We start from the raw sequence: 26323 nt of genomic DNA, 5'->3' as shown, positions 1-26323 counted from the left end.
CGGATTACACCTGTTAAGACCATCGTTCTCGAAAAAGCGCTCGTTTTAAGACCGTTTGGCTATCACAAGTGATTCGTGTGTGCCTTTGGAAAAGGGAACGTCTATTTTAAGTCGCACTTAAATGGGTGAGTGTAGTAGACAAGTGATCTTCAAAGCTCATATCAATTCCCAGATCTGCAACCATAAGGGCACATGAGATACAGAAAAGAGTCCTTATGCTTTCTACTAGCCGATGTGTTGGATATATCTGATCATTGTCTACTCATTAGGAATATTTTTTTTTTTTATGTATACGGAGTTTCGCTGAAATTCATTTGGAACTTATTCTCGGAGGAGATGAAAAGAACCTTTAAGTCTTTGGAGACATCTGTTATATCACTCCAAAATCCTTGCTCTTACTTTCTTATATAAAAAGTTATGTTTCTTTTGGGAAGTGTTATTTTTTCAAACACGAGACACCCTTCTTACATGTGAAATGTCTAGACTTGCAAAGAAACAAAATTAGTTGGAAGTTTAAGACAAATGGAAGAACTAACAAATTTGCTAAGGGGAATCAGAGCCTAATTTTCAGCTGGGGCATATGAACTTTCGTGGGGTTTTTGAAGTGTGTGAAGTGTGCTTCAAAGCTTGTGGGGAAAATATAACAAATGACCCCTAGTAAAATAGAAAACAGGTAGAACATCAGAAAATTAATGGTAACTTTAAAATAGTCACTGTTTTTTATTTTTAGCTAGTATACTGTGGGGAGAATAAAAGGAATTTTGAGGACAGGTGATATAGTTTGAAAGTATATCTTTGTATTTAGAGAGAAATGCTATTTTTTGTTATATAATTGACACAAAAGACATTCTATGTTTATGTTTAAGCAATGAAAGGGAGGTATGCGTTTTGGAAAGATTGAGAAATATATATTAGGTTACACAGGAAAAGTGAAAGATTGGTAGGCTTGGTTTATCTAAGGAGAAGCGAAGTATGTACCTCAGTGACCTATAGGGCAAAACTTTAATATCCAATTCAATGAAATCCCACAGTATTGCTTTCAAAGCAATAAGAAAATCACTTCCTTCCCATCATTTCTGTCCCCTGGGTCAGAGACTGGATAGAGAATGGAGAGTGAGTGAGGGAGATTAGAGTAGGACCTGCATATCTAAGCAGTAGTGTCCTTTCAGCAGGATCAGTGTCAGCATTGTTCACATTCAGTGGGGTCTGAACTTCTTTCTTTAGGACACATGTTGCAAGAGATATCTGGATTACCTGACCACATATGGCTGTCCCTGTGAATTAATCTGTCCTGGAAATATTTAATTCAGTGACAACCTGATACTTACTTTTTAAGGAGTTATTTCCCGGTAGAGCTACCTTATTAATTTAGTTTTATTTATCTTCCAGAGACCCTGTCCTTCATGTGGAGGTTCCCTGTCCTGCGTTGTAAGGCTCAATTATAATTATACTGTGTACTAGAAAAGAAAAGCATATACATCCATAAATATAGGCTGCTATACTTTGGGTCTTTTGGCTCTGTTACCCTTGTTCTTCCACAAAACAAATTCTATCTTTTCTACCAGAAGATGGCATTACTGTCTCTGAGAATTCCTGGAGCAGATGAAATACGTCGCTGTTAACTAGAATGTAGTCTCTAGTCTAGAAGATTTTTGAAAGGCTTTGTCAGCTACTTGACATACCTGGGGAGTAAGAAAGGCTATGAAAGCGATAACTATAAGATAGGATTAATGTGTATCATAGGGATTGGGAAAAAGGCATGATTACTTTGCTAGTGTGTGTCCTAGCACACAGCACAGGCTTAGAAAGCTGGTATACATTTGTTGGTTAACTGAACATCAAGTTGGAATTGTATAACTGAATTAAAATCCTTAACAACTTAATAGTTTTAATACTTTCCATATAAAACTAATCTGTTTATTTGGGCAGTACGATGGAAATGAACATGTGACTTTTGGGTGGATTTGGGTCAGACCCAACAGTGTTTGGACCTTATTCCCTCAGGAATTGCTCCTACCTATGCTTGGGGAACTATGAGGTACAAGGATGGAACCCAAGATTTCTCACATATAAAGTATCTCTCCAGTTCTTTAAGCTATCCTCCCACCCCAAACGTCTGACTTTTAAATTTAATCAGTTCCTATAGTTACATGCTAGTATCTGTAAAAAAAAAAAAAAAAAAAAAAAGCTGCTTAAAAAAATACTGTACTTCATGATTACCTACTAGAAGTAGGCCAATTATCCTGGATCACTCTTTTAAAACTGAAAATTTCTAACAACTGATTTTTAGATTATTTTAAATTTGCTTGAAAAGGGATCTAGTTCTATCCTTTTAAGATTTTGTTAACTCAAATCTTGAACTTTGGTTTTTATTTTAATCATTCATTCATTCCCTCATGTCTATATAAAAGTTATTCATGGTTAAGTCCTAATATTTTAGAGTTTGTAGGTATAATATTTGAGGGAAATAGGTTCTATTATCAGTGAGAAGGAGGACCTCAGCTTTGCTCCTGCACAAGGTATAAAAACTGCCCTGTCTATCATTGCTTTAGTCACCTGCTTCTTTGTACAGTTTCTCATCCTATGGCTCAGCGTATTTGAGGTTTATTTCTGTCTCCAGGTGAACTGATGAGCTTGCTTTTATTACTTATGCCAAATTCTAAAATCATGCTGGTGCTAGATGGCAGTAATAACATAATGTCATTTCTGTGACCTCAAATAAATCTCTGCTTTTATGAACTGTTTCTCAACTGATCATTAGGGCTTGTAAAGTGATACATGTCTCTTAAAATCTCTTCCAAGTTTAAAATTCTGTGGTGATGTGATTTCCCCCTCTTTTTGGGAGGGGAATTTGGACCTCACTTGACTATGTTCAGCGATCACTCCTGGCGGGGCTTTGGAGACTACATGGAGTGCTAGGGAAATCTAATCTGGGCCAGTGCATGAAAGGAAAGTGCCCTACCTGCTTCAAAACTGTGAGGTGATTTTCTTAAGGTATATATGAAACCTCTGAAAAGATTCTCGCTTAGAAGATATTTTCATATTATGAGTCTAAAGTGAAAAGAAATCTCATTTATATTTCTTTTCAGAGAAATGTTTGTTTTAGAATCCTAAGAATTCAGTTTAAAGAACCTCCAGAAATAGTATATAACACAATTGTATCATTATATCTAGGAAGTTTCATCTCAGAGCTGAGTGACTTGACAAACCAGTTAGTTAGTGGCAGAGAACTATAAAATTAGTACTTAAGCCCAGACTCATTTCATTTCATTTACTTTTTTTTTTACTGCTGCCTTTTTACACCTCCCATCAGAATGCAGAAATGCTTTGTCTACAGAATTGGTGCCAAGACAATTCTGAGTAATTCCTTAATGTAGGACTTAAGAGCTACTCCATGACTAGTATTGAGTTTGGGGTGTGTGTGTGTGTGTGTGTGTGTGTTCCTGTAAGAAAAATATTTATTTTTTTTCCTTGAAAATTTTAGATCACAAAGTCACAAAGATATTTATGATTGAGTTTCAGGAATACATTATTTCAACACCCTTCTCACTAGTGTCCACTACCCTTCACCAATGTCTCCAGTTTCCTTTCTGCAAGCCACCCCAACCTGCCTCTGGTAGGCACTCTAGTAGAGTCATTCCCCATACAAATGATCTTAAATTACCACTGTAGATTCTCAGAAAGCTGTGTGGATGTAATACATACATACATATATATATCATATAATTGTCTTCCTTTATAATAATATATTTTACTAGTGCATTAATCAAGGTTGAGAAAGGTATCGAGACAAAAATAGGGTACAAGTTCAGAGTTTACATATATTGAAAGTTTAAAAAATTTAATCATGTTATATAGAATTCAGTGCTCAAGCCACATTTTGGATATGTCAGATAAAATGTAACTTTGGTAAAAATTTTACTTGGAAGTCACTCAGTGTCTCTCTTTATACTTGCTGGCCCATTTGGTGAATGCCGATGAGCCAGAGTGATATTTATATTTGTTTTAGCAAAATAATAAAAATTCCCATTCCTCAGAAAGTTTATCAAGTTTATAATAGAAAAGCCAAATATCTGTATTCTAATTCAAAAATGCTATTGAACTTTGAGGCATGGGAAGACATCATTGACTTCCCGAGTTTATTTCCTTGTTTAGAAAAAGAGACAACATTTGACCACTTAAATTTTTACCAGTTCCAAGTACTATAACTATGAAATTCTGATAATGAACTGTTGAAAATTCATCTAAATCAAAGATAGTATACAACACTTCTTTAAATCTGTATGTAACTCTTTGTGGTTTAAAAATACGTTACTTTTCTTTCTACTTAAAATGTGGTAAGAGCAACGTTGGTGTCAATTCGGAATTTGTTAGAAAAAGAGAACTTCAGGTTTCACCTGTGACCTATTAAATTAGAATCTGCATTTTAACAAGATGTCCAGCTGCTATGTGTGAAAACTAAAACCTGAGCAGTGCATGTTTGTTTTATTTTGATTTATATATTGATTGTATGAGGAAAACGGTATATTTTAAGATGATTTTTTTTTTTTTTGGCTTTTGGGTCACACCTGGTGACACTCAGTGGTTACTCTTGCCTATGTGCTCAGAAATTGCTCCTGGCTTGGGGGACCATATGGGACGCAGAGGATCGAACCCAGGTCTGCCCTGGGTCAGCTACATGCAAGGAAAATGCCCTAACACTGTGCTATCGCTCTGGTCCCAGAAAACAGTATAGTATGTTTTATATCTAGGGAAATCATTATAGAAAACTCAAAGTTAAGTAACCAAGTCAAGATTTCTATGCTAAGTTTTCACCCAGAACTCTGTATTCTAAACCTTTTTTTCTCCTTTTGACTGGAATCTGCCTTTAATAATTGGAACTAACTTCTAGGTGTACAGAAAGATCTATAGAAAAAAAAATTTTTAATATCTTTATTTAAACACCTTGATTACAAACACGATTGTAGTTGGGTTTCAGTCATTTAAAGAACACCCCCCCCTTCACCAGTGCAACATTGCCATCACCAATGTCCCAAATCTCTCTCCTCCTCACCCAACCCCCGCCTGTACTCTAGACAGACTTTCTACTTCTGTTATTCTGAAAAAAACTTAACAGTAGGAAATAACTATGAAAGTTTCTTCTTCATGTTCTCTGGTTCTAAGAGACTGGCATGAAAATAATCTCTATGAGAAGCTTGAAATTATCTTAAATGATGACAGTATTTTTGTCTCCTTGGTTCCAATATCACTATGTCAGGAATGGCTATTTCATTGGCCCTGACTGTACAGATCAGGTCACTCCACTAGTCAGATATAAGCCTATATGTATACAGAAATCAGACATAAACCTTTACTGAAATTGATTATTTATGTTTGTTTAGGTCAGTGTATTGACCTACTTTAGATCACTTAGAGTTTGCTCTAACAAATTCACTTAAAGAGTGGTGTAGGGGGTGCCAGAGAGATAGCATGGAGGTAAAGCATTTGCCTTGCATTCAGAAGGTTGGTGGTTTGAATCCCGGCGTCCCATATGGTCCCCTGAGCCTGCCAGGAGCAATTCCTGAGCATAGAGCCAGGAGTAACCCCTGAGCACTGCCAGGTGTGACCCAAAAACCAAAAAAAAAAAAAAAAAAAAAGAGTGGTGTAGAGCTTCAAGTTAAGGATTCTTTGGCCTAATGCGTTTGTTTTCAACTTTGGCAGTTGGTGATTTCTTGGTTATGGTCTTATGTGTGACATGAGCGATGAAAGCAGCAGAGCTGATGGGTCATATGGATGTAAGTGCATTTGAAGACTCTTACATCCTCTCCTCCAGGGTAAGGCAAATAATTCTGTCATTATTTTTATGGTTTTACTAATTTATAGATGTTCCTGTCTACTAATTTCTTGGAATAAGTGTAATGGTATCTAAAAGGAATCATACAAATGAATAGTTATGATTAGAAATCTTTGGTCGAGTGATGAGTGCAGTTACAGAAATAACTACATTGAGAACTATCATAACAATGTGAATGAATGAGGGAAGTAGAAAGCCTGTCTAGAGTACAGGCAGGGGTGGGGTGGGGAGGAGGGAGATTTGGGACATTGGTGATGGGAATGTTACACTGGTGAAGGGGGGTGTTCTTTACATGACTGTAACCCAACCACAATCATGTTTGTAATCAAGATGTTTAAATAAAGATATTAATTAAAAAAAGGAAATCTTTGGTCAGGGTGATGGGATGGAATCTATACTGAGAAATATTTCATTATGGGAGGTTTAGTCAGTTTGTATGAAAAATGATTTACATGGGAGATCTTACACCTTCCCTGTAGAAAAGGGAACTGAAATTGTTTACCTTTCCTCTTAACTTAATTTTTGTTTGTTTTTTTTTGGGCCACACCCAGTGACTCTCAGTGGTTACTTCCTGGCTATGCGCTCAGAAATCGATCCTGGCTGGGGACCATATGGGATGCTGGGGATCGAACCGAGCTCTGTCCTAGGTCAGCCACATGCAAGGCAAGCACGCTACTGCTGTGCTATCGCTCCAGCCCCTCCTTTTAACTTAAATATATTGTTCTGTTCACTTTTATTTCTCTATTCCAGTATCCTCCTTTGTGGATCACTTTCTTAATTTTCCCTTTATTTTACATCTTAACTTTTTCTTTATTAGTCTTTTTTATTTTTAGGAAGGAAGTAGCTTGCCAGGTAATTGATGATTTCTAGCATGATAGCAAAACATGGTTCTGCCTGTTTCATTTTAGTTTATTCAGTGTCACTGTGGAAGTCACATGTCCAGTCACTCCTCACCTATTTTAGTACCATTGGGACCATTATAAACAAAGTTGGCTTTAATTTTTATTTATGCTAAAGACTTTTGAGTTTAGGAGGACGATTGTTCTGACCTTCTTTTAAAGTCCAGATGGATCCAAAAAGGAAGAATGGAAAGAAACTTGCATCATTTTTAAAGAGAAAATTAATATAAATATAAAAAGCTAAGTATGACTAGGAAAATGGTGAGGTTAAAAATAAAAGCACTAAGTTAAAGAACTATTTGGAAGTGCTCCTCTTTCTTAATTTAATGAAGGAGCCTGAAAAGGTTTGGTAGTAGTTCCTCTTGAAAAGTTTGAAAGAATTCGTTAGTGAATCCATCTGGGCTGGGGCTTTTGTTTTTGGGAAGACTTTAGATTACCATTTTAATTTTCTCACTGATGGATCTGTTTATATATGCTAGATCATCCTGGTTTAACTGTGGAAGATTATAGGAGTCCAAACATGTATCCATTTCTTCCACGTTCTCATGTTTCATAGCATAGAAATTCTCAAAGTAGTCTCTGATTAGCCTTTGAATCTTTGTATTATATGTAGTGGTCTCCTTTTTATTTCTAATCTGGTTTATTAAGATTTTTTTTTTCTCTCCCATTTTTTGTGAGTTTTGCTAGTGCTTTATCAATCTTGTTTATTTTTTCAAAGAAGCAACTTATGCCTTTGTTAATTTTTTGGGTTGTTTTTGGGTTTCACTTCATTGGTTTCTGCTATTTCCTTCTGCCTATTTATTTTTGGTTCCTTTTGTTGATCATTTTCTAATTTTATAAGCTTTTTATGTAGGCCCCTTCTTCCATGTGTGCTTGCACAACTATAAATTTTCCTCTTTTTTTTTTAAATATGGAACTCTTCATGAATTTGCATGCCATCCTTGCGCAGGGGCCATACTAATCTACTCTGTATTGTTCTAATTTTAGTATATATGCTGCAAATTTTCCTCTTAATACCACTTTTGCTGTATCCAATAAATTCTGTTAATTTGAGTCTTCATTGGCATTTGTTTCCATGAATGTTTTGATTTCCTCTTTGATTTCATCCCTGACCCATTGGTTGTTAAGTAGTGAGTTGTTTAATTTCCAGATATTAAAATTTTCTTCTGTATCCTTTGTAGTTCACTTCTAATTTTAGTACATTGTGATTTGAAAATGTAGTCTTTACGACTTCTTTCCTTTTGATTTTATGATTTAGGTTTTTGGATCACACCCAGCGTGCTTGGGGTTACTTCTGGCTCTGTGCTCAGAAATTGCTCCTGGTAGGCTCGGGGGAACCATATGGGATGCCGGGATTAGAACCATTGTCCTTCTGCATGCAAGGCAAATGCCTTACCTCCATGCTATATTTCCGGCCCTAATGGAGATATGTTTTATGGGCCAACATGTAGTATATCCTGGAGAATGACCTTGGAGAAGAATGTATATCTAGTTTATATATATATAAACACTAGGCAACTTCCTTCCATTTCTCTTTTCAGAGCTAGTATAGTCTCATTGGGTTTCAGCCAATAAGTTCTATCAAGCAAGAAGTGACAGGCAGTGTTGAGTTCTCCCACTATTATTGTGTTGCTATTGATGTCTTCTTTCAGATTTGTCAACAATTGCATTAAATATTTTGTTGGTAGGGGCCGGCGAGGTGGCGCTAGAGGTAAGGTGTCTGCCTTGCGAGTGCTAGCCAAGGATCAGGACCACGGTTCGATCCCCCGGCGTCCCATATGGTCCCCCCAAGCCAGGGGCAATTTCTGAGCCTTAGCCAGGAGTAACCCCTGAGCATCAAATGTGTGTGGCCCGAAAAACCAAAAAAAAAATTTTTTTTGCTGGTCCCTCATTGGTGCTTATATGTTTAGGTGAGTGGTTTTTCTTGTACATATTTCTTGATTAGTATTAAGTGTCCATCTTTGTTCCTTGTAACTTTTCTGAGTCTAAAGTTTATGTCATCTGATATTAATAATGCCATTCCAGCTTTTTTAAGTGAGTTGTTTGCTTGGATAATTTTTCTTCAACCAAAACAATATGGAAATTCCTCAAAAATCTAGAAATTGAGCTCCCATTTGACCCAGCTATACCACTCCTAGGGATACCACCCTAGGAACTCAAAAATGCAATGCAAAAATCCCTTCCTCACACCTACATTCATTGTAGTGCTATTTACAATAGCCAAATGCTGGAAACAACCAAGATGCCCTTCAACAGATGAATGGCTAAAGAAACTGTAATACATGTACACAATGGAATATTATTCAGCCACCAGGAGAAATAAAGTCATGAAAATTTCCTATACATGGATGTACATAGAATCTATTATGCTGAGTGAAATAAGTCTGCAGGAAAGAGAGACACACAGAATAATCTCACTCATCTATGAGGGTTTTTTAAATTTATTTTTTATTTATTTATTTTTCTTTTTTTTTGGTTTTTCGGGCCACATCCGTTTGATGCTCAGGGGTTACTCCTGGCTAAGTGCTCAGAAATTGCCCCTGGCTTGCGGGGGGATCGAACCACAGTCCTTCCTTGGCTAGCGCTTGCAAAGCAGATACCTTACCTCTAGCGCCACCTCGCCGGCCCCTGAGGTTTTTTTTTTTATTATGAACAGAACACAACTCCTATCAGTACAACTAGCTTGAGAATTGATATTAATTTTTTTAACACAACAAAACACAACTCAGATCAGTACAACTAGCTTGAGAATTGTTATTAATTTTTTCATCTATTAGTTTTAAGATAAAAGACATTGAAATAATTCCCAGAGATGAGGGCTGAAGGACCTGCTCAAGTTATAAAGCTCACCACAAAGAGGGGTGAGTGCAGTTAGAGAAATAACTACACTGAGAACTATCATAACAATGTCAGTGAATGAAGGATATAGAAAGCTTGTCTCAAATACAGGCAGAGGATGGGGAAGGGAGGAGATCGGGGCACTGGTGATGGGAAGGTTGCACTGGTGAAGGGGTGCTCTTTTTATAACTGAAACCCATGCTTGGAATCATGGTGTTTAAATAAAGATTTTATTTAAAAATTTTTTTCCTCTTGGGGCTGGAGAGATAGCACAGCGGTGTTTGCCTTGCAAGCAGCCAATTCAGGACCTAAGGTGGTTGGTTTGAATCCCAGCATTCCATATGGTCCTCCGTGCCTGCTAGGAGCTATTTCTGAGCAGATCTAGCCAGGAGTAACCCCTGAGCACCACCGGGTGTGGCCAAAAAACAAAAAAAAAAATTTTTTTTTCCTCCAACCTTTGATTTTGAATCTGTTTGTGCTGTCTATTCAGATGTGTTTCTTGTAGGCAGTATAATGTTGAATTCAGCTTTTTGATCCATTTTTACCATTCTGTCTCTTAATTCATGCATTTAGCCCATTGATGTTGAGAGAGATAATTGTCATGAGATTTAGTGTCATCTTTGTATAGAAGTTTGGTGTGTCTGTTGGTATGTTTTATCTTAAAGTAGACTTTTCCGTTTTTCTTTTAAGGTTGGTTTTGTGTCTTTAAAGTTTATAAGCTTTTTTTTTTATCCAAAAAGGTATGTATACTTTCTTCAAACCTGAAAGTGAGTCTGGCTGGGTGCAGTATTCTAGGTGAAACATTAATTTTGTTGAGTTTTGTCACTATATCTCACCACTGTCTTCTGGCCTTGATGGTTTCTTGTGACAAGTCTGTCGTAAATCTTAAGGATGCTCTTTGAATGTAATTTCCCTTTTTGATCTTACTGCCTTTAGTATTCTATCCCTATCTTTGGGATTTGTCATTGTGACTAGGATGTGTCTTGGAGTGCTTTTCTTTGGATCTCTTTTAGTTGATACTTTTTGCATATGCAGGATTTGGTTGCATGCAGTCTTTAGCTCTGGGTGTTTCTTCAGTGATGTCCTTGACTGTTGATTTTTCTTGGGGATTTTATTCCTGGGTCTCTGGGACTCCATTGATTCTTATGTTGTTTCAATTGAGTTTATCAATGACTTCTTTTTTCATCTGTTCATATTCTTTGAGTATTTTTTTCTATTGTCTGATCATTTGCTTTAAGACTTTTTTCCAATCTCTTCTTCTATGTGGAATTGTTACGCATCTCATCTTCCAGCTCACTGATTCTATCCTTACCTGCTGGTACTTGTTGGAGAAGCTTTCTGTTGAGTTTTCGTTTTATCTACTGAGTTTTTCAGACCTATTATTTTAGTTTGGAGTTTTCTGATTTATTTATTTATTTATTTATTTTTTTGGTATTTCGGACCACACCCATTTGATGCTCAGGGGTTACTCCTGGCTAAGCGCTCAGAAATTGCCCCTGGCTTGGGGGGTCCATATGGGACACCGGGGGATCGAACCACAGTCGCCATCTTTCCTTGGCTAGCGCTTGCAAGGCAGACACCTTACCTCTAGCGCCACCTCGCTGGCCCCGAGTTTTCTGATTTCTATCTTCATATCCTCTTGATACTTATTTCGGTCTGTTTGACTTGATCTATGATTTTTTTGACTTCTATAAACATCCTTCATATTTCTTCTCTAAACTCCTGATCTCAGAGGCCAACTATGTGGTTGGCACTTTTCAGGTCATCAGAGCTGCCATCTTCATTCTCTATGCCTGGTGTTGGCCTGCATTGTTTCCCCATTATCTTGCTTGTAGTGTAGTTTTTTTTCTACGTGTTATGGTGGGGTTCATTGGCTAGAAGATGTGCATGGCTGTGAAACTAAGCAGCTGTGCTCCTCTGGCTTCCCCCTTGGTTGGAGGAGACCGCCTACCTTGATGAGGTGGGTAGAGTGTTTTTTACTGGGGGCTTTCACGGTTGAATGGCAAAGGCCAGGAGGGAACAAGAAACCAAGGTGGTACAAAGCGTCTTTGTCTTTTCTTTTCTTCTTTTCTTTGCTCTTTTATTTTCTTTTTCTATTTTTAATTAATATCTTTATTTAAACATCTTGATTACAAACATGATTGTGGTTGGGTTTCAGTCATGTAAAGAACATCCTCCTTCACCAGTGCAACATTCCCATCACCAATGTCCCAAATCTCCCTCCTCCCCACCCCGCCCCCACCTGTACTCTAGACAGACTTTCTACTTCCCTCATTCATCCACATTGTTATGATAGTTCTCAATGTAGTTATTTCTCTAACTGCACTCATCACTCTTTGTGATGAGCTTCATGTAGTAAGCTGGAACTTCCAGCCCTCCTCTCTTTTGTCTCTGAAAATTATTGCAAGAATGTTTTTTATTTTTCTTAAAATTCATAGATGAGTGAGACTATTCTGTGTCTATCTCTCTCCCTCTGACTTACTTCACTCAGCATAATAGATTCCATGTGCATTCACGTATAGGAAATTTTCATGACTTCATCTCTCCTGACTGCGGCATAATATTCCATTTTGTATGTGTACCACAGTTTCTTTAGCCATTCATCTGTTGAAGGGCATCTTGGTTGTTTCCAGAGTCTGGCTATTGTAAATAGTGCTGCAATGAATACAGGTGTGAGGAAGGGATTTTTATATTGTATTTTTGAATTCTTAGGTCATATGGGAGCTCAATTTCCAGTTTTTGGAGGAATCTCCATATCGCTTTCCATAAAGGTTGGACTAGGCGGCATTCCCACCAGCAGTAGATAAGAGTTTCTTTCTCTCCACATTCCCGCCTGTACTGCTTGTTCTCATTCTTTGTGATGTGCGCCAATCTCTGTGGCGTGAGATGGTACCTCATAGTTATTTTGATTTGGATCTCTCTGATGATTAGTGATGTGGAGCATTTTTTCATGTGTCTTTTGACCATTTGTATTTCTTCTTTGCCAAAGTGTCTGTCCATTTCTTCTCCCCATTTTTGATGGGGTTAGATGTTTTATCTTTGTTCTTTTTATTCTTTACTCTTTCCTTTTTGTGTGTGCATGTCTATGTGTTTATTTGTAAATGTTTGAGCAACATCTGGCAGTACTCAGGGTTTACCTTTGTCTCTGCACTCAGGTATCACTGATAATAATGCTTAGGGAACCATATGGGGATCAGGGATCAATTCCAGGTCAACAATGGGGAAGTCAGACACCATTCTTGCTATAATATTTCTCTGGCCCCTTTTCTTCTTTTCATTTCACCTTTTTATTCTCCTTTTTATCTGACTCAGATGTTGTATGGGCCCTATGCTGCCAAGATAACTCCTGTGTAAGGAACTCTTACTCTGAGGCCAGAGAAGGGCACCAGACTCAAGAGAGTCCCTAGCCGCCTGTACATTTAAGAGAGGACATCAGCTTGAGGACATCACCTGTACCCACAAGGCAGGTCATTGGCTTGAGAAGCTGCCTGTAGCCACAAAAAGGAGGACATTAGGGTGCCAAGAGACTTTGGTTGCCTGTGTATGAGGCACTCAGGATAAAGGGGACGTAGCATGAATATATTGGAGACATAATTTTCCCAAGGACTTTTCTTTTTTTTTTTTTTCCAAGGACTTTTCTTTAAGCTTCTCTTAAAGACCACTCAGATTTTCTGTTTGTTTTTGGTTTTGGGGTCACACCTGGTGACACTCAGGGGTTACTCCTGGCTATGCACTCAGAAATTGCTCCTGGCTCAGGGGATCATATGTGATGCCGGGGATTGAACCAAGGTCCATCCTTGAGTTAGCGGCATGCAAGGCAAATGCTCTACTGCTGTGCTGTTGCTCTGGTCCCAAGACCAGTCAGATTTTTATAAACCCACCTTGCCATGAGCAATTGTGTTTGCTCAAGCAATTATTCATTAGTTTTACAAAGTCATTAACCACTCTTAAAACCAGCTTTGCTGTTAGCCTAAGTGCAGTCATATTAAGGGTTAATAATTCAGACCTCAGCTCAGAATACATGAATTGGAGCAAAACCAAAAAAATAGCCAGTCTCTGGCAACTGATCTTGCTGAAGGAACACAGAAGCTGAAAGATATTCCATGCCCTGGGTCGGTAATAATAAACATACAGCTTCCCCTACACATTTTTGTCTGGTAAAGTGTAAGAACTAAGTTATGTCTGCAATTATTATGATGCCTTGATAAGAAATTTAGTATAAGTGTAAGTGTCCTGCACAAAACCAAAGTTCAAGAGACAAGAATAAGGAGACAGATGCACCATCACTTCTGAGTGTCTGAACCTTTGTTCCCTCATTTGCCAACTTCATGCACCCACATTCCTGAGCAGGGACCCCAATAATTTCCTTAGAGTCTGGACCAAGCAAGCTGTGACACTGCTGCTTAGGGCAGGTGTTGTTAGCATTTTGATTGGATGATTCATCATTTTTTAACTTATTTTTTTATTTATTTAAAGAAAATGCATCAAATAGTTTCCATAGTTGATTATAGTACATTTGTTTCTAAATAAGTGAAAGCTAAGTTATTCAAAAAATAGAAAGAAAAAATAAATGAAAGAGAAGAAAAAAACAAAAGAAAGAGCTATGAAAGAAAAATTATAGTAGCAAGCACATTTGTGAAAATTATTGGATTTCCAAAGAAGTCATTAATATAATGGCAGAAAAGTTAGCTCTTATCGTTAACTGTCCATCCTTATAAATTGGGGTGTTCCTTTAGGTAGACAGTATCAAAAATATGAAGTTGTCCAGAACTACAAAGCACTGTTACTGATACTACAACTTTTAGGGGTATTTACTTGCTACCAGATCTGAAAGACAGAAGATATGGGGGGAAGGTACCTGCACTCCAAAACGCCCTGGTGATATTAGCTTCTGAACTGGTGTGTACCTGAAGTGTGGTTAAATTGGTGTCCCTGAAGGGAATTCTAGAGGGCCAGTGATGAAGAAGGGCCATTGGAGAAATGATGATTCAGGAGATGGAGGCAGCAAACATGGCTTTGGCAGGGTGGGCACTTGGCCTATCCTTTCCTCCTTAGATGGCCAGCTTTCTGCTGCTTGGGCCAGTGTAGCCATAATCTTTCACAGCTTGGTTTATATTTTGTTCGAGAAAAGAGTCTATAGAGCTGGCCCAGTTCGAACATGGTGACTCTGATTCATCATTTTGTGGCACTTTCCTCAACATTATATTCATGGTATGCTAAATGTGACTGAGTACCCACATTTCTCTAACCAAGTCATTATGTTAATAGTATCCCTTTCCCTCCATTTCCAATACTGTGATTGAGAATTACTAACTGCTCAAGAGATCTATCTTTTGTGAAAGGAAGTATAAAATAGGGTAGGAAACAGTGCAGGGATTCTGAGGTTTTTCTATTTCTGATGCACCTTGTCCTTTGCCCAGATGCTTTAGGAGCCAAGTTTATTCTAATTGTATCAGAAGAGTCAGGTTTTACCGATACAAAACTGTTCACCCAAACCTAAAACCAATCCAGATTTGAGGAGAAGGGAGTATTTGGCAGGGGAGGATGGAGACACTACTAAGACTGTGTCCATATTCTGTGTTTTTTTTCCTTGAATCACTGCTACAAACTTTCTTATATTTTATTTATAAGTAAATTATTGCAGTCTACATTTGGCAGTGATATAGAAAAAGCAAAAATTGAAGAGTAATTTAAAGGCAATCCAAGCAAGACAACACTTCTTTGTGATTCCAAATATTGGCTTCTAAATTTGTGAGGTTATATGTAGGATATCTGATAGGTGGTCATAGATGTTTATAATTTGTAAAAAGCAAAGAAATACTTTCAAACATCTTGCTATAGGTCCATTTTTGATCAGAGTTCCTGAATTGGAAGACTTAGTAAGGCTGCATAGAAAGAAACCATTAGACCTGTGGGGAATATAGCAAGACTTAACCTTTTAGGTTGAGAAAGACCCATAGTCTGGTCAGTCATCCTCATTAAGTTAGAAATCTAGCCTGGGGATGAGGAAAACACAAGAATGTGTCCCACTAATTTTTTGATAGGCTTTTATTCTACTTGACCATTAACATGTCTATTTGACTTCTCTCCTACTATCTTCTGTTTTTACTTATCTTCAATCCCGTGAACTATTAGACAAAGAGAAAAAAATTTTTTATTGTGATTACTGTTCCTACTGGACAAAGCTCTTATACCAAGCAATATGCTTCCCCCCACCCTCGAAAACCTTTTTTGCTCTTCTAGAGCTGTTTAGAACTGTGATCTTGGGGCTAGAGCAGTGGTGCAAGTAAGGTATCTGCCTTGCACGTGCTAGTCTAGGATGGACCACAGTTCAATCCCCTGGACTCCCATATGGTCCTCCAAGCCAGGAGCGATTTCTGAGAGCATAGCCAGGAGTAACCCCTGAGAGTCACTGGGTGTGGCCCAAAAACCAAAAGAGAAAAAAAAAATAACTGTGATCTTAGCATTTTCACAAGAATAGGAAGAACCTGATATCTTTCTAGTCCACAAACAGTATTTTTGGATTACAATAAAATATTGTAAAATTTCAGGTACTACATGTTCAGTTGAAATTGTGAAAAAACCTGAACCCATTCTTTTGAGAGGGAATTGTTTAGATGATTTAAAAAATAATTATGTTTTTCAAATGGATATATCATTTTTTGAATCAGTCAAATAAGACTGTTCTAATCCATTTATATCACAGTAAAAATGGTTAGAGTAGTATCTAAGTTTTGAAAGATGTTTTGACATCTTTAACAAGTGTTGTTCAACAGTGTGCTTTATTAATATATTAGTTATGACAAAGGAAAATTGTAAAGGTAGACTTAAAAAGGTCTTAATGTAGTTTGTTCACTTCTCCTTGATACAGGAGAGTTAGTTTTCATTTGAATCAATGTGATATGCAAGGGAATCATCTCTGTGTTGCAGAAGATTCTTATTTATGATACAGTCAGGATAAGGAAATACTTGCAACAATTTTAGCACTATGGACTTACACAGCACAGATAGCCCATTTTACTGGTTTCATTAACACTCATAGTTCTCAAGTAGCTGGTTATTGGCGGTGCCACTTTTAGAGAATCAGTATTTTCTTACAGGGATGTTGCTTTTGTTGAATGGACAGCAGGGAAGTTTAGCAGAGCTTTTGAAACTTCTGGGTATAGAAAGAAAGTAGCCTATTATTGAAGAATGATCATAATCAACTTTCTCACTGCTGACTACTGAGAAGAAAAGAGCAGAGCTGAGTTATTTCTTACATTTCTGACTCTTTGAAGACCCCTGTGACTTCTTTTTTTTTTATTCTTTATTTTTTTTTATTGTGACTGAAGTGCATTACACAGAATTATTTACAGTACATAGTGACAATGAATGAAGGCCATTCCCACCACCAATGTTGTCCTCCCTCCCTCCCTCCTGTTCCTAGCATGTCTCCCATATCTCCCTTTTTTACCCCCCAGAATACTAGTATAACTGGTCTCCACTTTACAGCTTGTTGTAGATTGGGTGTCTATTCTGTCGTTGACTTTGGGTTTGGTGTTCCAGTCTGGTCATTTTTTTATTTGCACTACATGTTCATATGACTCGTCCTGGTATCATCATTTTCCCCCTTCAATTTATGAGGCTGAATGATCCAAGTTATGCTATTCTGTTGGAGATAAAAAGGTTAAGGAAAGGAGAAGAAAAATTTGGTATCAACTACTAAAAAAAAAAATCACCAAATAATATCCACAAGAGTGAAAGAGAAGGAAAAAAAAGTGGAAGAAAAAGGAGAAGGAAAATAATATCAAAAACAAACAAAACAAAACAAACAAAAGAAGAAAAAGGAATGCTGGAGTGGCAGGGTTTGGTGTTCCCCCACTTTTCTTTTTTTTTTATTTGCATAGGCACAGTAAGTATTGGGGAAGGAAGGAAATTCCTGTGGCATAAGAGATTCAGGGTTTCTCCACTCTTGAAGCATATTGTCATGGAATAACTACTGGTTCCATACATACTCATTGCCATATTCCAGGGTTTTTTTTTTTTCTGTGGTGTCATAAAACTTTCCTCTCGGTTGTGGATGAGAAAATCAGGCCACTGTAGCTAGCAATCGTGGTATTTGTGCAGGTCTATTGAACTAAAAAAGTGGGAAGGGGGAAAATACAAAATTATATCTAGTTTTAATATATCATATTTTTTGAACTAGAGGATTAAAATATAGAAAACCACATATTGCCTGACAAAAATTTATTTTAAGTCTAAGGAAATACTACTATTTTAAAATATAAATTAAAATTTGTCTTTATTATTTAATTTATATATATTTGTTTTTGGGGCCATATTCAGTGGCACTCAGGGGTTACTCCTGGCTCTGCGCTCAGAAATTGCTCCTTGGCAGGCTCAGAGGACCATACGGGCACCGGAAATCAAACCTGGGTTTGTCCCAGGTCGGCCACATGCAAGGCAAATGCCCTACTGCTGTGTTATTTCTCCAGCTTCTATCTTTATACTTTTTAAATAAAAAGGCAATTTATGGTTTTTCTAAATTATTCTCCATATAGGAATAGTAAAGACGTGCTCTCTCCAGGATATAAGCAATTCTGACATAGCTGAACTCTGAATCCTGGAAATTTGGCCTGGTATAGATCACTCTGTGTGATTCCTATTGTTGGGGGTAGAGGAGGTTGGGCATAAGGACGGTGGATGTAGATGCCCGAGGGCAGAAGTAGGAGTAAAGTTCTTAGTAAATTTTATTGTCCTACTATGAGCCATGGAAAGCATTGATTCACCCCAAGATCGTTCCCTCCTTTGAGCCCATCACTGAATTTTGGTCATCTTCTTTCAAAATTGGCAGAAATATGACTGATGCAACATCCTCAAATATACTGATATAACATCCTCAAACATAACATGTTCTTTTTCTCCAGGAGGGGTTTCATATATAAGGAAGAAGACATATAGGTATTTGTTTCCCTTAGTGATTAAAAGATGTACCCTGGATAATTGTTTATACCACAAAGAACACTAATTGGATAACTTCTGAAAATTGTGATTTTTGGTATTAATAAGATATTTGTTAAGCAGAAAATAATAGGATGTTATTTATGACTTTTACCCTAGAAATTAATGATTTTTATTTTGAGAGACTCAGATCTCCTTTGTCCAGTCTTCATTTTTAACTTTTTATTCCTTCTGGTCTTTGTCCAGGTGCCTTTCCATGTTTTTCTTCTTTTCATTATCCTTGTTACCTTTTTAGCACTTTCAGTCTCCTTTATTTCTTATTTTTATAGCTCCATGACTTCTAGATGCATTCAAGACAAGGGGCTATTCAAAAGGGGATAAAGGTTACCCATTATCTTTCTATTCTTTGTGCAAGCTTATTATTTACACTAGTCTTTATCCCCCCCCTCCTTTTTATGGAACACTTCACGAATTTGCGTGTCATCCTTACGCAAGGGCCATGCTAATCTTCTCTGTATCATTCCAATTTAGTATATGTGCTGCCAAAGCGAGCACTTTAGTCCCCTTTTCCCGCCACCCACTCCCCTGCTCTGCCCTTTACTACCCAGTACATCCACCTTTATTTTTTTGTTTTTTGTTTTTTTTGGGGGGTCACACCCGGCAGTGCTCAGGGGTTACTTCTGGCTCTTCTCTCAAAAATTGCTCCTGGCAGGCCATATGGGGAACCATATGGGATGCTGGGATTCGAACCATCCTGCATACAAGTCAAATGCCCTACCTCATGCTATCTCTACTGGCCCCACTTTTTCTTTTGAGCAACTATTTGGTTTGACTAGATAGACTGCATTTCCATCTTGTCTCTGATTTTAGAAATGTGCTTTGTAAAAGTTATTATTTTAGCTCAGTTATTTCGTTTATTTTGGGGCCATTTCTGGCAGTGCCCAATCAAACTGGGGATTGAACCTGCATTGGCCACTAGCAAAGCAATTGTCCTACCCACCACCGTAAAATATCTCTGGCCCCTTTATCTGTTTTCTTGATGTAGGATAGAAATCACAATGACTATTTTATAAGGTGCTTGTAAACATGGTATTTAAGGTACTTTCCTAACATGTATTCTGTCTTTCTGTTCAGCACAGAGCTATGTGGGGGACATCATAACTGTTTACTGATGAGCTATTGAATATCTGCATTGCTCTAAAGTTCTTTTACTTGCTACTTTCATACCACTCTAATCCTTTCTTTCTTTGAGAAGATCTTAGTAATTCTTAACCCTATCAGTAAGTATCTATAGATATATTTTACTTCCCATTAATGTGCAAATAATGTTCCTGTGCCCTTATAGTATTTTTGCTCACATCAGAAATTGAGAGCAGCTTTAGCATTACTTTATACAACCTAAGTACAGGTTCATATTCTGTGTTTGCTTTCTCTCATGTAAAATGAGTTTATTATGAAAGTCAAGTTCTATTATAGGTGTCATTTTTAAAGTATACATCTTTAAACGTTTTTCATGATCCAAACAACAGACTTTTAATTTCAAATACCACTTAATAAAATGAAACATGACATTAACAACAGGATTGTCAGCACAAACTCTTGCTATTTATTTAAGCAGAGTCTGCCCCTACCTTGATTCTTAATTATAACATGCTTGCATGAATAAAACTGCCAGTGTTCTCAAACCAAGGTGATGCTCTTCTGGCAGTGTTACTCTTCTCTGACTATAAGACTGAAAGCATACAAGTATTTCCTTTGTTCATTCTATTTAAAATTGTCTTCTACCTCTTGTTCAAAAGGTTTAAACCCTGTATTAGATCCCATACACTTTGGTTTCTTAAATCTCATTACTGCTACTTCTCAGATTTCTTTTAATTTTCTATATATATTTATATATATATAATTTTGGGGGTTCACACCTACCATTGTTCAGGGCTTACACCTGGCCCTGCAGTCAGCTAGGGATTGAACTCAGTTTGGAAGTGTGCAAGGCAAGTGCCTTTTCTGCTATATTCTCTCTGATCCATTTTTCATAAAATAAAATTTTATTTTTTGTCTACTAAAATGCTTATTGCTTTTCTAGCTTGATCTATAAGTTAGTTATTTAGCTTTCACAGGAATTAAAATCTCATGTTCATCCTCAGTGAATAAACTTTGTGTCCTCATTTTTTCTGAGTTAATTTGTGAAGGAAATAAGTACAACCTTTTAGATTATTCAGTATTATTTTTCTATTTATTTATATATTGCTAATTATATCTTACCAATTGTCTAATGATGTTTGTTTTTACATCAGTCTTTTGAGGAAAATATATGGAAAGGAAATATTCATGGTAAGGAAAGTTCCTACATATTACAATCATCCCAGATGATTTTTCTGAAAAAGTTAAAATTTTCTTTGCATATGCAAAGATAATATCTGGTATAATTTTTATAAGTGAAGAGATTGCATAGGTAGGAAATTAAGCTTGAGTCCCCTTTCCTTTTTGTGAGCAATGATTAAGAAAAAGGCTCACATTTTAGTGTATTTTTTAAAACATAAAAAATATTATTATAATTATTCTGTTTATTTCTTGGGCCATACTTAATGATTCTTCGGGGTTACTTCTGACTCTGCACTCAGGAATTATTCCTTATGTGCTTAGGGGACCATGTAGGATGCTGGAGAGTAAACCTGGCAGGCTACATGTGAGGCTAGTTCCCCTACGCATTGTACTCTTGATCCAGCCTCTTTAGTGTATTTTAGAGGAAAAGCAAAGGAGATAACAAATTGAGACTAGGCTACACAAACTATTTGTTAGTTGTTATTTATCATTGAAATATTAATAGTTGGTGAGTTTATTTTGGTTTTGGGTCACAGCCAGTGGCGCTCAAGTGTTACACTTGTCTCTATATTCAGAAATCACTTCTGGCGGGCTCAGGGGACCATATGGGATACCAGGGAGCAAACCTGTGTTGGCTGCATGCAAGGCAAATACTCCTACCTGTTGTACTATTGCTCAGGCTTCTAATAGTTGGGGGTTGCAAAAATTATAGCTTCTGAGCAAGTTGGAGTTTTGATTATTTTTTTTTTGTCACACTGGTGACGCTCTGACATTCAGGGGTTACTCCTGGCTATGCACTTAGAAATCTCTCCTGGCTTGGGGGCCCATATGGGACACTGGGAATAGAACCCAGGTTCATCCTGGGTCAGCCACATGCAAGGCAAATGCCCTACCACTGCGCTATTGTGCCGGCCCCTATTGTTATTCTATTTTATAAAAACTGGCACCAGGATAGGGAATTCAAGGAATGAAATATGTATAGCAGCTTTAATATTTTGCTGCTTTGTGACCAGTGGTGTCAAATAGTCTATTCCACTTTTATCTAGAAATATCTCAATTTTCTAACCTAATCAGAATGTCCCTCTTACCGTTGGAAATTATCCCTTGTTCTTTTGGAATTTAGCAAGTGCTAGTTGGATCAGGTCCTATCTGGGTAGTAATCTTAGCCCCTGGATAGGTTGTTTTTTTTGAGGGGGGGAGTCACACCCGGGAGTGCTCAGGGGTCACTCCTGGCTCAGCGCTCAGAAATCGCTCCTGGCAGGCTTGGGGGACCATATTGGATTACGGAATTCTAACCAATATCCTTCTGCATGCAAGGCCCCACCTCCATGCTATCTGACCCCAACCCTTGGGTACTTCTTTTCTGAGGAGATAAAAAACATTTTATCTCTTGTTTTTCCTTCAGAATTACTACTACTGTCAGGTGTGTTATCTTCCACCTTTTTTTTTTCTTTCATCATACTTTGCCATAAATGCTTTGGCTACTGTCTTATGACTGCCACTTTTCTTTTCTTGGTGAAGAATGCTCCTGAGGGGTGTGAGGTTCATCAAAATGAGATACACATGGTTCCAAGAGTGAAGTCCCATTTAACAATTTTATGTGGCTCTCCATGTATCTCTATTTGTTTCTGTATTATAGTTTGAAATTAGGGACCAGAGAGAAATTACAGAAGGCAAGGCACTTACCTTCTGTGTGGCCGACTTGAGTTTGAAACCCTAATACTGCCAGAAATGATCACTGAACATAGAGCCAAGAGTAAGATTTGTTTTGTTTTGGGGCCACTTCTGCCAGTGCCCAGAGTTTATTCCTGACTCTGTGTTCAGAAATAACTCCTGGGTCCTCAGGAATCATATGGAGTGCTGGAGATTAAAGTTCCCCCTAGCACTGCCAGGAGTAATTCCTGAGTGTAGAGCCAGGAGTATCCCTTGAGCATCACTTGAGTGTGACCCCAAATCAAAACCCAAATAAACACAAACAGTGAAGCCTCTAAGTGCAGAGAGTATATTATGTCTCTCTCTCTCTCTCTCTCTCTCTCTCTCTCTCTCTCTCTCTCTCTCTCTCTCTCTCTCTCTCTCTCTCTCTCTCTTTCTCTCTCTCTCTCTCTCTTTCTCTCTCTCTCTCATTCAGTGCTCAGGGGCTACTCCTAGCTCTATGCTCAGAAATCACTCCTGGCAGGCCCAGAACCACCATCCTTCTGCATGCAAGGCAAATGCCCTACCACTGGGCTATCTCCCCAGCCCCATATTATGTTCTCTTGTATTCTTTTTTTAAACTTTATTTACTGATTGATTCATTGTTTGATTGATTAGTTTCTGGGCCACATCCAGTGGAACTCAGGGGTCCTGTGACTCTGTACTCAGAAATTGCCCGGGCAGGCTGGGAGACTATGGGATGCCAGGAATTGAACAAGGTCCCTCCTGGGTAGGCTGCATATGCAAGGCAAATACCCTACCACTGTGCTGTCTCTCTGGGCCCTCTCTTCTTTTCTTTTCTTTCATTGGAAGGTATATTATAGAAGCTTAGAATGTAGGGGTTTTGCATTTAGAAGTTCTTTTTATACTCTACTTATTTTCTTTACCTTCTTTTACTGTTCTCATATTTTAATTTTAAGTTCTTGCTGTGTTCTTCTTAGAGTAGCATTAATTTTTGGACAGGTTCTAATTCTGCATATCTCCAATGCAGTTCTATAGTAGTGTTGATTTGGATAAATATGACTGACATTAGGCATTAAAGCTGATTTTGTTCTATTCTCTTGAAACCCTGTGAAGAGCCTATGCTCTAGTGTATAAAAGCTGTTTTTTTCTCTTAATGATTCTTTTTTTTTTTTTAACTACAGGGCATGGAAAGATATAGATTGTTTTTTATTAGGTGCCATTTATATAGTTAAGTATCAGTTTATTTTTTGGGTCACACCAGTGGTGCTCAGGGATTTTCCTGGCTCTGACTCAAGACTTACTCCTAGTGGGCTTGGGATGTGGGGATTGAACCTGAGTCAGCTGCATGTAAGGTAAATGCCCTGAGTCATCCCTGTTACTGTTACTGTTACTTTACTTGTTACTTGTGCCTTCTATAACACTTGTGAGGTAATTGTTTTTATTGAAGTTCTATATTTTTGTCCTTTTCATTGTCAAACACAATTTTTTCTAGCCAGACCCATTTATTTGAAGGTCGGGGACAAGCCCTAATTCTCATGTATCCTTAGCTACCCCTTATGTCTCTGCAGACCAAGCATAGGACTGAATTCAAATTAGGTGAGCCATAAATGCTTTAATCTAATTAAATCCAACTTATAGAATTCAGCAGGAAAGGATGCTTTTAATATGTTTGCATCTAAGCACACCCTAGAGGTCTATCTGGTTTACCACCGCATTATATAATCATCAACTTATTGATTCTATTATTCACCCTTCTCTCATTTCCTTCATTTTATGCCATGCACTATATAAAGTGCAGGGGATTTGAGGTGAACATTTAGACATGGAATGTAACATCAAATGAAGAGGAATGACATTGAACAAATACTTAAAATATGATGAAGAACTATAAGTACAGATAGCCATGATGGGAAGCTACTTTAGAGTTTAATAAAGACTATGTGAAGATAGTTTTTAAGATATGAAAAATTTAATCCAGAGAAGTGATTTTTCCAAAACTAATCAGTAGTTTACAGGACAAGTAACTCATTTCTACATTACCCTGAGCTCATTCTGAGTGCTGTAAAAAGACTTATTCTTAGAGTTGCCACCATGTCTGCCTACTGGCCAGTACCATAAACTCAACTAACTCTCAAAATAGAGGCAAACCAAGCTATGAAAATAAATGGATATACTGGTCTTTTTGGATGACACACTAGGGCTCCTTGGGAAGTGCATGGGGGAAGTCCTTTGCTTTGGCAATTGCATAGACTGACACATCCTACAAATGCTGCTGTGAAATGGTCCAGCTTCACCACTTTTCTACTAATCTCTGTAGACTTCTAGCCATCAAACCTAGAGATTTTAGGTTTGCCAGTTTTCTGGCTGACATCTTTAGGCATTGTTTGGAACCAGAGTGGCCATTTCCCCCTGCACCTCTGTACTACTAGAAGTCCTAACAATCACACCCATGGACCACTTCAGCTCCACAGATCCTCAAAATCCTGAACAAAACTCAAAGGATCTTATCTATACTATCAACTATGAATTCCTACTAGCAAATCCAAAGAGAAGGGAAAAACCTACATCTATATAATTATATATACAATAAAGAATTATAAATATTGAGGAAATACACCTAAGAAATATACATATCCCCTTTAAGTTTTTTGAAATAGTTGGAGGGAAGAATAAATTCCAGATCATATCTTCAGTCAGCAATATGGTCTTGTGGAGTCTGATAAAATGGCTCATAGTAGTCATGGATCAGGAAATGTCCTAGAGCCAAGGTCTCTCAAAAGCTGAAACCAGGACCGGAGAGATAGCATGGAGGTAAGGCATTTGCCTTGCATGCAGAAGGTTGGTGGTTCGAAACCCGGCAAAAAAAAAAGCTGAAACCAATTGTGTGCAACAGTCCATTGTTAAGGGAAGCTTGGAGAAAAGAGAGATACTGAGAACACATCAGCAGCAGTGATGGCATCACCTTCTGGAAGAAAGAAATGACAACATACAAGAAGGAAGGGCTATATGCAAAATAGACAGACATTATGTACAGTATGGACAGGCATTAAACAGACATAGAGATGACCACCAACACACACACAAACTCATACGCACACACATAGATGTACAAAAATGAATGATCCATAGGTTACATTTGGAAAACTGTCCCAGGTGGAATGGGTCAAAGTGCTTCAAAATATAAAGCTGGAATTTCAAGTGGAAAAGTTTTCCAATTCCTTGGAGTAATCAACATTGATGGAGGAGAACTTTGCTGAAAAAAGGCTTCATGGTTTAGCATGTGCATAGGACATTCTTTTTTTTTTTTTTTTTTTGGTTTTTGGGCCACACCCGGTGACGCTCAGGGGTTACTCCTGGCTATGCGCTCAGAAGTCGCTCCTGGCTTGGGGGACCATATGGGACGCCGGGGGATCGAACCGAGGTCCGTCCTAGGCTAGCGCAGGCAAGGCAGGCACCTTACCTCTAGCGCCACCGCCCGGCCCCGGACATTCTTAAAACAATCATAATATTCAAGGCTAGAATACTAAATATATGGTGATGAGTACTATAAAAAGAATATACCTTGGAGTATTATATTACATGTCTTGAACATCAAGGTTCTTTTTTTGAAGGCAAACTGAGAACACAGGCACATGATGTAGTAGAAAATAGCATGAATTAAAAATATATTGCAAAACATACTCAATGACTGAGCACTGTAGCAAGAGTCCATGACATTCAGATGTCTTATCCAAGAATATCTGCTTAATCTTAACAGCTGTAGGTTGCTGAAGATATCTTTGAAGTATAAAAAAAGAATAGAAGCTGCTGAAGATTTCAAAGACGAGGTGGAAAT

The 26323-nt window shown here is 37.7% G+C and overlaps 1 protein-coding gene, 1 non-coding gene and 1 pseudogene across 2 annotated transcripts in view; 1 reads left to right on the top strand and 2 right to left on the bottom strand.

Moving 5' to 3' along the window:
- TMEM108 (transmembrane protein 108) overlaps positions 1–26323 on the top strand; it is a 262120-nt gene that overhangs the window by 1025 nt on the left and 234772 nt on the right. Inside the window, exon 2 of the mRNA XM_049775972.1 lies at positions 5701–5813. The gene's annotated coding sequence lies outside the window, so the exon portion shown is untranslated. The remainder of the gene's footprint in view (positions 1–5700; positions 5814–26323) is intronic.
- Positions 7637–7749, bottom strand: LOC126012311 (uncharacterized; annotated as a pseudogene).
- LOC126013170 (U6 spliceosomal RNA) lies at positions 18960–19065 on the bottom strand. The gene has a single exon (XR_007497498.1). It is a non-coding gene; the product is annotated as a U6 spliceosomal RNA (small nuclear RNA).

This window comes from Suncus etruscus, chromosome 6, assembly GCF_024139225.1.
Source record: "Suncus etruscus isolate mSunEtr1 chromosome 6, mSunEtr1.pri.cur, whole genome shotgun sequence".
NCBI lineage: Eukaryota > Metazoa > Chordata > Mammalia > Eulipotyphla > Soricidae > Suncus > Suncus etruscus.
This window is presented reverse-complemented; position numbering and strand designations above follow the sequence as displayed.